Source organism: Amblyomma americanum, chromosome 9 (assembly GCF_052857255.1).
Source record: "Amblyomma americanum isolate KBUSLIRL-KWMA chromosome 9, ASM5285725v1, whole genome shotgun sequence".
NCBI lineage: Eukaryota > Metazoa > Arthropoda > Arachnida > Ixodida > Ixodidae > Amblyomma > Amblyomma americanum.
Window position 1 is genome coordinate 88,757,237 of NC_135505.1, and position 12,022 is coordinate 88,769,258.

Consider the following 12,022-nt stretch of genomic DNA (forward strand, 5'->3'; position numbering starts at 1 on the left):
AAAGACGCGGGTTCCATCCCGGTCGCGGCGGTTGAATTTCGATGGAGGTGAAATACCAGAGGCCCGTGTACTGTTCGATGTCAGTGCACATTAAAGAATGCGAGGTGGTCGAAATATTCTGAGCCCTTCACTACGACGTCTCTCATAGCCTGAGTTGCTTTGGGAAGTTAAGACCCCATAAACCATAAAGCCGAGGTAAGGCGCAGCCATTCTTTTCCGAATTTTTTCCCTCGAGCTTGCAGTAAAAGCACACATTCTTGTACTAACAGCAGAATTGCCTTTTATTTGGCGCTACCCATTGTCTGGCGACATAACTGAAAAATAAAGACTACGGTGCACCGGCAATCCATTACAATAATAAAGAAACTTCTGTCGCTATCCGAAGCCAACGAAGCCTTCTGTCGTACATTCAGCAAGGGTTTGTAGTTTTTTGGAGCTAGGTGCGCATGAGAAAATAGTTATGTAATGTAGGGTGTTAGCGGAGGTTTTGGGAAATGAGGTGACGAAGCAGCAGCCACGCGCGGTCTTGAAGTTTGCTCTTTGTTTTTCAAATGCAAACTCAACCTGAACGTAAGCGCAATACCGTTCATCATTCCCGTCGACAAAGCTCAGGTTGCGTGACCAGTTGGGAATTGCAGCACATTTGACTAATTGCACCCTGCTTCTGCATATGAGTTACATACCGGCGCAGTGATTGCTTCAGATGAAATTGAGATGCAGAGTTCACTAGATACTCAAACTTGGTGACATGCTCGACATTGCAAAAAACCGCTCGTTGAGCACTGGACGCCCAAGCAGAGCGTACAAACAGTGCAAAAAATTAGGTTTCCTCGACATCAAGCAAAATGCTAACAATTCATAGACCTAGAAGTGAGCGCAAACCAAGGCAGGTGGAACCTGAATTAAGCTTTCCAGGAGTGCCCTCGAAATGCTTGAACAAAAAAAAACTGTGCAGGCATTGTCTCATCTGCGTGTGCCCGCTAAGTCGAGGCAAATATTAATCAGAGGCAAGGAAAATCTGCTGCAGGAACTGAGGAACCGCAAGTTTATAATGTGCAGCCCTAGTTTGCAAGAACGTAGTGCAGAGTGGGTACCTCTTTTTACTCTTTAAACCGTAGTATGTTAAGATACGATCGCGCACGGCGAGTGGACTGTATACCGGCAACACTGGCGTAAAGTGTAAAAAGTTCTGCAAAATATCGACCTTGAGCAGGTGATAGAAACAGGTGCAATTGCACCTGTAGTATTCTAGAACTACCCTATCCAGATAGTTAAAAATGAGACGTAACCGCGATGAACTGGGTGCATCATTTTTAGATTACGAGCACTGAGAACGACAAGAAAAGCAGGTAACAAAAGAACGCTTACTTGCATAATGGCGATGTCGTTTGCCAATATTTTCTTGCGGTAATTAGGATGAATAATGATTTTTTTAGCTGTAGTCCACGGCCCCCGTGTTCTTGTTGTAGTGTTATAGAATACCAGCACAACTAACTTTTTGACTGGATCTCTGTAATAGAAAAAGGGCGCTTTTAGAAGCAAAAATAAAGAAACAAGTAGGTAACATGAGTATGTTCTTTGCTTGTCAGCCAAGCTGGCCTTCTTTTTGTAAACAGTTCATCAGTGCTTAGATCAGGCAGCCAGGTATCAGCGATCAAATAGAGCAACGTATTATATACCTTCTATCACTGTAGAGCATGCCTTAGGTACTGCTTTTATTAGCTGTGTAATCGAGTTGTTCTTTCTGCCTTTGTGATTTTTGAACGGGGCCTGATATAATATATACCTTGCTTAATCAACATCAGCCTAACTCTACATAACCTTGCCTCTTTGTTACCTTCGACAAATCTTATCCTACCCCGCCACCGGTCACATAAGACAGGTGAAATTCCTTACCTCAACATATACCCCTACATACCCTGAACCCCCACTTATGCTCCTGTGCTCCTTTCTGTAAAAATCCTACCCATTACTTCAAAGTTGTCATCATTTATCTCCTTTCTGCTATGTATGTGAGCCCCATATCAATATGTGCATTTCCAGAGGTTGGATATCATTATGTCGCTTTTATATCCTTGCCAGCTCTACTCTCTACCTGCCTCTTAACATTACACCTATAATTTTTTTAATCATTTGCTTAGTAGTCCTCAATTTAGTACCAAGCTTTTTCTACATCTCAAGTTTTTCCGCATAAGTGAGTACACAGAAATTTCAGATAGTGCATTTGTTGGATGCAATTTGCGGCCTAAAAGTTGGCCTCCACTCGTATTCTCGAATGTATTTGTGTCTCGTAGTCGGTGTCGAGGCTCGCCTCTTATCTAGAGATATGCCCTCATAACTTAAAGATCTTCACTACAAATTGCAAACTATAGTTTCTTTATAAACTATTTAATACTGGTTTCTTCACCCTCTTTTTTTGAACAGCCGGTTTGCTGTAGATTTTTAGATCTCCAATAACTCTGCATTTTCGCCCTCACTAACGTAGCAGGGCCGTGTCACCAGGGAAGAAGTTCAAAAAGGATTACATACTTGTGGTTGGCATTGTCCTCTTTGTGTATTATTCCGCACATATTATTTTTCGCCACGCCTAACTTCTTCATGGTTTTAACCTAGTACTATTTGTTGATTTCCCTTCAATGGGCTTAGCCCCAAAGCGACTCAGCCTATGAGAGCCACCATTGTGGAGTGCCGAGGATAATTTCGATCACTTGGTATTCTTAGCGTGCACTGACACCACGTTTATCAAGACATGCTCGATTATCTTTATATATAATGTTGTGTTGGTTGCCATTGGTCTTTATTTTGCCTTGATGGCTGTACGAGCGATATTTTTGCTTTTCGGTTCGAGGCTTTCAATAAAAAGCTTGTTCCGACGTTCCGACTGAGGTAACCCATTTCCCTCTTGTTACTGTACCGACTACTGAAGTGCGCATTCTGTTATATATTTATAACATTTTTATATGATTGCCTTAAAGTTGAAATCCTCACGTTCAATCAAACGTGACTACCCGCGACACAGCATAAACCTGCATTTCACTGCATTCTCTCCTTTTCAAGTGCTTATGTCTTTGCTAATTTTTAACATTCTGTATTCCCGTTGCAGACGTTGTGTAATTATCTACTAAGCTAACCTATGGTCCCCACATCTCACGTACCTTAGCTAGAGCAACTCCTGCACTATGCTCTGACCGGGCACAATGTGAAGTGTATTTCATGTGCAATCCGATCGTGCGTGGTCTTTAAAATCTTTTGTCTTCTCATAATTCCTCTAGAAAGAATTGTAGGGTTGAAAACTACTTAATCGTGGGATGCTACTAATAGCTCAGCATGATTATTCCTCTAATATGCTGTCAGGTGGTCGTAACAGCAGCCTGACAGTCAGAAAGACTGAAAAGGGCTTAGAATATTAATATTTATTGGTCTGAGTGGCACTGACAAAAACTGAATGATTCGTCCGCGGCGTTAGCAACAAGCATTATAAGGCGTTAAAGCAAATGCGACGCGAAGCGTTCGTTTGATGACGACGACGAGAGGGACTGACGATTGGGAACATGTTCCTCTCGACGATGGGAATCGTCGATCTCTCGGGGCTGTTGGCCGGCGCGGGGTTGTGGAGCGTCAAAAGAACAATGAAGAAGTCCTATTCGCCTTTAGGGGCAGTGGTGAAGGATGTGGCCAGCTTCACATTTGTGAAAGCAAATTGGGCGGCGCAGGTTGGCGGTCCTCCAGAGGTCAGAAACTTAGGGGGCGGATGGGACGGAAACTGGGGTGGGTGAAGAGGTCTCCTGGCGGAGGCTGAAAACCGCGGTGCCGTAATCCACGGCGTGGGGTTCTGCGGCAGGCGGAGTCGGAGTGCCAAGAATCAGTTGGACTTCTCTCTGTACCACATCCATGGGAGTTGCTGCTTGAGAGTGTAGGCAAGATTGCAATAGTTGTCGTAGTTGCTCCTGGTTAATTTCGCGGATAATTTCCCAACATTGGCGCTGGTGGTTGTAGTCATGTTCGGGTGAATTTCACAGACTTGAGTCGTGCGATGGTGCTTACGAGTCCGGTTGGCGGAGGACTTCTCGACCATGGATCTTCTTTTGCGAACTATGCAATGATATTGTACAGCTGGCATGCGATACTGGCAAATAGTTTGTCCTTGGCTTCGCGCATTAAATATTTCACTTTTTTCGTCGGTCATGGCGGGGTCTGAGCGACCAATGGGGGCCTAATCTTTTTGATGACACTGAGGACTGCCTCGTTCGGCAGCCGGTTGTTGGTCTCATGGAGTCATTCTCTTTCTTCGTTCACAACGCTCGTGAAAGCCTCTAATAGCTCCGCTTTGAATATCTCCCTTGAATTATAGGAAAACTTCTCGTTTTCATTCCACGTACGCTCTGAGCCCTCTAGTGAGAACAAGAGGTACTTGAAATCTGCCCCATTATCCCAATTGTTGAATGGTGCCTGGCGCGCGCTGAGGCCTAGAGAGCCGCTGAATGTTGGAGCCACCCGCGACTGCTGCCGAATAATCGGGGTCGATGTCAGTGGCGGGCTCATATTATGCGTTTGTGCTTGTTTCCACTGTCTGGCGTCCCCCTGAAGGGTCCCGAAATCAGGTAGCTTCCTTTGCAGACGTCGGCCGGTTCGATGGACTGGTGACAGACACTACGGTGAGAAATGAAGAGGGCTGGTGTCATGGCTTGCAAGGGGTGTCCGTTACATGGACTGCGACCCAGGACTTCCACCAAAATGTCAAGTAGTGTTGAGGGAGGTGTGACAGTCAGGAAGATAGCGAAAACGGCTTCCAAGAGAAAATTTATTGAGTGATCTGCGCTCTGAAAGAATTAAATGAAGCGGAGGTGGCGTTGCCAACAAGCATGCGCGGCGGTCATCGAACAGTGATTGCCGCTCTCAGATACGCTCAGTTTATAGCTGACAATAAGGAGTCGAGATGAGGCCCCAAAGCAGCTATAACAATCTCTAACAAAATGGAAGCAGTTACACGTGGCTGCAATGATTCGGGATAAGGGTGTCACGTCTCGCATCACCAAGAAAATGATAAACCCGAGTGCCTGCGGCTTTCAGCGTGAACAAAAAGAAGCAGTATCAAGATTAGCGGCAAAATGGCAGGATAGCCTGCAGTGACGTCGCCTGGTTCGGCAAGTGGCTAGCGAGGAAGACGCAGTTGCAAGAGAGGAGACCGAGAGGGGAGGGCATGTGACGGTACATGTGAGGGGTGAGAGGCTCATATAGAGGGTGTCGCAGCAGTAAAGTACAAAACGTGCCGTTTATGCAGGACACCGAACGAGTCAACCGGAATACGTGCTGTGTAGATGATGATAGCAGACTCAGATAAAACGGGGCACGCAGATGTGACAGAGTCCCAGAGTACGCTCGTGTGGAGTGAGAACCCCACACGTTGGTAACTTAAGACCTTTGCACCTTACTTTCATGCTGGCAAGTGGCAGGCTTTCGACCGGTAACACAGAGCTGCAATCTGAAGATACATGCAGTGTTAGCTAGTTTTCATCTGCGAGATGTGACGCTGTGTCCATGGAAACAGCGGCAGAAGTTCCGAGAGTGAATTACTAAAGCAAATGCAGCAGCGCAAAAGCAGTGCAGATCCGCTGGCGGTAATTGTCCCTATCACTGTGTGTATTGGGGCCTTTCAATTTTGACTGGAGACTTTTCCGCCTCTTGTATTCGTAGACATTCCAGCCCATCGCTGTCATAATAGGCCGCGTGCACGCATAGCTGTACGACGTTTTCGACTTTTTCAGAGAAAGAACAAAACGCGCCTTCCTAGTCAAAAACAGCAGGAGAATTCGTTTAAGCGTCCATCTATGCCCTTTCTCAACAGAGATAATATGCATTGTTTCAGCTTCGCCTCTAAACTAATAAAGCAGAATATATGCCCGGCACTGAACTCTGCATGTGCCTGGGCTCCCTAGCTAATCCCTAGAGGCCTGAAGTCATTCCTTTTACGGGTAATAATTCCCGAAAGATCAGTGCGGTAGCACTTACAGTGTTTATTCCCCGCATTTGGGCATGAAGCCGGTCTTATGGCAGGCTGCTCACCTGCTCACCGGATGGTGGGCAACCTACCCATCGTGTCAGGCGGCAGCCCATTTAATTATGAGAGTTTGCTTGGGAACAGATACCTGGGTCGCAACCCAACCCAAGAAACTCAACTCCACCCAATGGCAACACCTGACATAGCACCTGTTCTGCCCCAATGCTCAGCTGACCACCGGGTAGCTTATTTAATCGTAAGTGGCTGGTCTGAAAGAGCTACCTGGGTCAGACCCTAACCCAACCAACCCAAGTCCAACCGATTGCAGCACCTGCCATATAAGGCTGCCGCCTGAAACGGTCTGCGGGTATCTAGGACCCTATATATATCTAGGATCCTACCCACCATGTTAGGCGGCCACTTATTTAATTGTAAGAGGCTTGTCAGGAAGAACAACTTGGGTCGCGCCATAACCCAAGCTACCCAAGTCCCACCGATGACACCACCTGCCATAGGATAGCAGTGGGGCATCTTAACTTGATCACTGCACCACTGCGCCAGAAATGGCAGGAAGACTAACAGGCTCCATAGAAAGAAGGAGGAATTCAGAATTTGTGGACATTAATCCATTATCACTAGATCTGAAAACCGGAACCGCAGGGAAAACCGCCCTTCTAGCGCACCTAATTTATATTTAGCCTAACTACTCAAATTGACCATCATTATTTTTTTCAAATTGTAGTGAATAGTAGAGCTTCTTGCGATCTCGAGCCTGTTCTTCCTGATGTTGGCTGAGTGCGGCACAATAATCCGTGCACGCAAACAGGGAAAAAGTCTCAAAGCAGCAGTCCTTCAGAGTTATGCACGCATTATAAAAGAGAAATAGTGCATCGTGTTTCTGTTTCCGCTTTGTATCTGTGCACGGACAAGCCGCCTTATCTCAAGTGTCGGCGCTTTCCTTATTTGAAGCCAGCAGCCAATTCTGATGGTAAATGAGTGAACGTACGCATCGAAGCAATGGGCGGCAGTCAAGACGAACGTTTGGGATATGATGCTTCCACCACAGGGCCTCAAGTAGAGTTCTCCCGGATCATATCTGAGGAATGAATACCAGTGCACCTGCAAGATATTTATAAATCTTGAGCAGCAGCCTTTGTTTTTATCTTTTATCTCGCTTTTTTAGTGACCTCGATATTAAAGTAGCTTGTTTTGCATTGTCGGAGCAGATCTCTTACTATATCTTGGACTGGGAGCCTCAGTGAGAGTTTAGTACTTAGTTAAGATAGCTGAAATGATTACAAGTAATAAGATATTACTTGTTAGTATTCATGGCTCCTTTCCATGTTTTCCTGACTTTTCTAGCTGCTCCACGTCAAAACTCTAGAACTAGGTAATTGACGCTTACATATTGCACATAAAAACTGGAAATTTGGAGAAAAAATAACCATTTTAAGCGCTAAAAACTTTTCAAGAAGGTGCTTCAAACATTGTGACACTCGCTTATTGATCTCTATCATTACGAGAACCATGTAACAGATCTGCAACGATATGGAATCTCGATTTTATCTTCAGCAAAGTATTATCCAGAGGCAAATTCTCTTACTGTCCAAGGTGCTTGCGTTCTTCTGGCTGGCTTCCCATTGAAGACCCTGGCGACAGGTTCAGAAAGCCCGCAACCTAAGATAAACAAGAGAAATAAGCTTTCTTGGAACTGCATGCATAAATTTTGAATCTCGAAATTTGCTTTGAAGAAAGTAAGAAATAAATTTAAAAATGACCGCAAAATCATTTTTCTTTACAAGGCTGCGAGCATTTTTGTTAGCATGACTGGTGCATAAAAAAGAGCATGGTTGCGCACTGGTTTTATACTTCACAACAAACATCAATCATATCTCGATATTTTACAGTCAAGTGCCGCTAGCCTTTCAGCACGCACCAAAGTTCCAAAAGAGACGCGAGAAAATGACGAATGCACCTTATGGTATTCTTTCCGCGTTCTAAGAAAAGGAATTGGATTGAAGAGATATGCGGTGTCAGCTTTGAGTAGCGGCTTTTCAATTTTTGTTCTGTGAGTTCGGGACTCGGAGCACACATAGATTGCAGACTTTCTATTGAAGCAGAGCACAAGTCCCGAGCCGATCCATTCCTGAATTTGTATGCGTTACACAAAAAATAGTCCCTTTAAAAATAAATAAACAGTCATCCCGCGTAAACGTATACATTACAGCATTCCCCGTTCTCTATGTTTGTTGCACTCTTTACTTGCGGAAGACAGCCATTTGGAAACGCATTAAACCTGCGATACAGCTAGAGGGTAAAAAGTGTAAAAGTCCGACTTTAGTGCTTTGTGGACAGTTTGTAGGGCCCGCTAAAGGATATTTTATACAGCATGCCTCATTTAATAGGAAAGGCCCAATGCGATTCAATGAAATGAATTTGCACTTGCTTTCGATGGTTGCTGAATGTATTCAAAAAATTTCTGTGTAAAATTGAGCTCAGAGCAGTAAACATAGAAAGCGGACCCTAACAAAAATCTTGATAATAGGGTTGCAATCTTTGCAATGCAAGCTAAGCCGTGCCATGCTTTTGAAATCGGCTATCAGCTATATGAAGACTGCGGCACAGTAGAAGTCTAGGCATAAATTTTTCACCTGTATAGGCTACATTGTGACGAGCATAATTTCTTAAATTGCAAAGCAAAATTACATACATTCTTATTCTCCACTTTAGAGCTGAATGCGCGCAGTAATAGTTGAACATTTATGCAGAAATTCGATACTGAAGTTCTCGTCAAAAGAACCTCACGAGCAGCAAATTTTACCTTGAAATAAACTTGCAGCACAGAGATTTAGAATGTTGTACGAAACGATGACACCTGCTTCTGATATTAACTCACCAAGCGCCCCAACTGAATCAACACAGCTGCAGGGACCAGCGCTGATGACGATAACTGTGATGGTTTCGTGACGAGGGTGGAAAATTCTGTTTGTTTGAATTATGATAATGCTGCGCGAGGTCAGTGCCGTTGTAGTTGCACGGCCTAGCATAGATCGTTATTGAGCGGATTTTTGGTGTCGATGTACGCCAGTAGCTTCAGAACTCTAACCGAAACAGTGCATAGGTTAGTATCTTCGCAGAGATAACGACAAACTGCCATTAATGATCTCACTGGAGCTGCGAAATACTCCGCATCCTATTCTTGTTATTCCGGTTATTTTACTCTCGTGGTCCTAATTTGTGGTCGTTACTTGCACTAGACCAAGTATTCCTTTATTTTTCCCAGCATGTCGCTAACAAATGTTACCTGCTGTTCCCCTCCGAGACTGCTAACAAAGCTTGGCTCTGATGCATAATAATTATTAGACCAACCGTTCTACCCTGCCTGACCAAGTCATTGATCATGCTTTTGCAATTCATCCTCTGAGTTACTTTGTAAGGGAATGTGGTCAGCGAATCCTAGATTGCTGAGGTATTTGGCACTAACTGTTCGTAAACGTTCACAATTCAGGCATACGAATACATTCTGAAAAACAGGCAGTTAATAGCATTGGAGAGATTGTTTCTCCCGACCTCATGCCCTTTCTTATTGAAATTTTATAGGTGATTTTATGAAGGGCTATGCAGGCTCTACAGCCGTTGTATACATATTACAACATTTTTAATTTAGGATTATATACTCCCCGATTGCGTTGTGCCTTCATGACTGCTGAGGTTTAAATGCCGTCAAATTATTTATTATAATCTATAAAGTCTATACATAGAAATTGGTTTATTCAACGTATTTATTTTTCACCTTATTGACAGTGTTGAATACGATCGATTGTCGAGACGCCTTTACAAAAAGTCCTGCCTCGTTTACTGCTTTGCATTCCTCCTAAAGATTTCCTCACTTTCTCTTTCTTCATTGCCAGGATGTCCAATTGCTGTGCACTACTGCTTCTCTCATTAACGTCCTGATCACAATGACTACTATATAGATTTGAGCAGATGTCTTTGTCGACCGTACCTAACTTTTCGATTTTGGTAATGACATCACCATCTCTCTGTTTAACGCATACATGAAACTTTTGCTTGTGCCTAGATTTTTTCATCGCTTTTTGGCTACCTCCGTGCTCAGGGGCATGTTGGGAAGATCCCACCAAAGCCATTTGATTCCGAGAAATGGCCTCCTACGCCCAAGGCAAACTACTAATTTCTGTCTTTTGAATCTCTTCATTACTGCACGCGTTCTTTCCGGTTTCAGACGCTCTGAAATTTAACGTTTTCATTGGGGGCTGAAATCACAGTACGCCGAAGAAAAGTTCCAACAAATTTCAGTGGTTAATGTTTCCGCTAATCGTTTTGCTTGTGTACTACATGCACAAAAATTGGAGACGTCACTTCGGCTCCGCCTTAAAGGTAGAACGTCATAAGCGTAATGGGTGATTTCCCTTATATGAAGAAGGCCATTCAATGCTTTACATTTACCGATTCCTCGAAGTCCTCATACCCATATTGGCGCAGTGGTTCACCGGTTAAGCGATGCGCCACTATTCTATGATGGCTTTGCTCCTAGCGGTGGGCATTATGCGGCCTAGCTTGCTTGCTCTTCTCGAGCGACCAATACCCAAGCAGCACAAGTGATTGGCCCAACATTGGAACCGTATTGGCAAAGGCCGGCCCTACAAAGGGCCAGGATGGGACCACCCTGGTGCAATATTGGGCCGATGACCTGTGCTGCTTGGGTAATTTAACTGCCACCTGCCCCGGTGGGCAGTTGGCTCACTTTCCATTGGGCAGCTGGTGATGACGCCAAAAGGTTGTATGACCTAGGTTCCCCCCTACCTCTTAGGTGGCTCTCTGGACAAGGCTTGCCAGATTGACGCTCGTGATCTTTCGCTCACAGCGCCGACACCAACAACGCCGAATTTCGGTTTATGCAGTATATGCACCGAAATAGATTTCATGAAATGCTCTAGGATACCCCGACAAGGACATGTCCAGCATTTCTGGAGAAAACATTTGTATAATGTAATATTTTACGCTACTGTTATGCAAATATAGAAGTTGACGGTCCACTGTTGTGATGCGTAGCAAAAAAATGTTTAAGATTTTTCATCACTTCCATCGAACATTTAAGACTTCGATAGAAAACCAATCGGGAAGGTTTCGATGATAGTAAAAACACTAATAGGTAAAGATTGTAAGCCTGCTCACAGGAGATTGGCAGATCTATTGATAGTTACAGCAAAATCTTATAATATCTTAAATAATTGCGTTCATAAACATCTTTCCTATTGAAAATTTTTTGTCGGGAATTGTTAGGTATGACCGCTTCCGCAATACGAAGAAGCCAGTTCCAAAATTTTGTGCAAACTATGGTAAGCAGATTTCAAGGCGTCAGGAACCAGTAATTCTGAATTCATTTAGTTTTAGAGCTGGGTATATCATCTGTGCGATTTGTTTTAAGAAATAAACAAGAGGTTTTTGATGAAAGCTGACCATCAACTACCGTGACCATTTACAAAAGTTTTGTTGTCCTTCGCTTATACTTGTCTTTTTTTTTGCACTGTAACTTTAGCTTCAGTCTCGTCTCGTTAAGTAGCTGCTCTGGGCACTAGTTGTATGTTTTTTTGTATGAACTGCAATACTTGCTCAGTAGTTTTTTTTACATGTTCCTAAACTTCAGTACAATTATTGGTTTGGTTTGGTTTATCAGGTTTAATGTTATAAAGTGACCTAGACTCCGAGGGACGCCGTAGTGAACGCTCCAGCATTATCGAACGCATGGAGTTCTCTAACATGCGCGGACATCGCACAGTAGACGGGTCTCTAGCATTTCTCCTCCATCGAAATGCAATTGCACCGGCGTGTATTGAACCCTCGAGTTTCATGTCAGCAGCCGAGCACCATAACCACGGAGCCACCGCGGCGGCCTATAATTCTTGCCGTGTTGTTTTCTGTTCTCATTTTTTGTACTGCAGTGCTTATTCCTTTGCTTTTGTGCAAACAATCTCACCATCCACTTTATAATTTTTGCAACAT

General features: G+C 44.1%; 1 long non-coding RNA gene across 1 annotated transcript; it reads right to left on the reverse strand.

The window, feature by feature from the left end:
• Positions 1-1,379: 1,379 nt before the first annotated feature.
• LOC144105001 (uncharacterized) lies at positions 1,380-7,665 on the reverse strand. Its single transcript, XR_013308682.1, has 3 exons — positions 7,602-7,665; positions 7,005-7,117; positions 1,380-1,510 (listed from the first exon to the last, which is right to left on the reverse strand). It is a non-coding gene; the product is annotated as an uncharacterized LOC144105001 (long non-coding RNA).
• Positions 7,666-12,022: the final 4,357 nt, after the last annotated feature.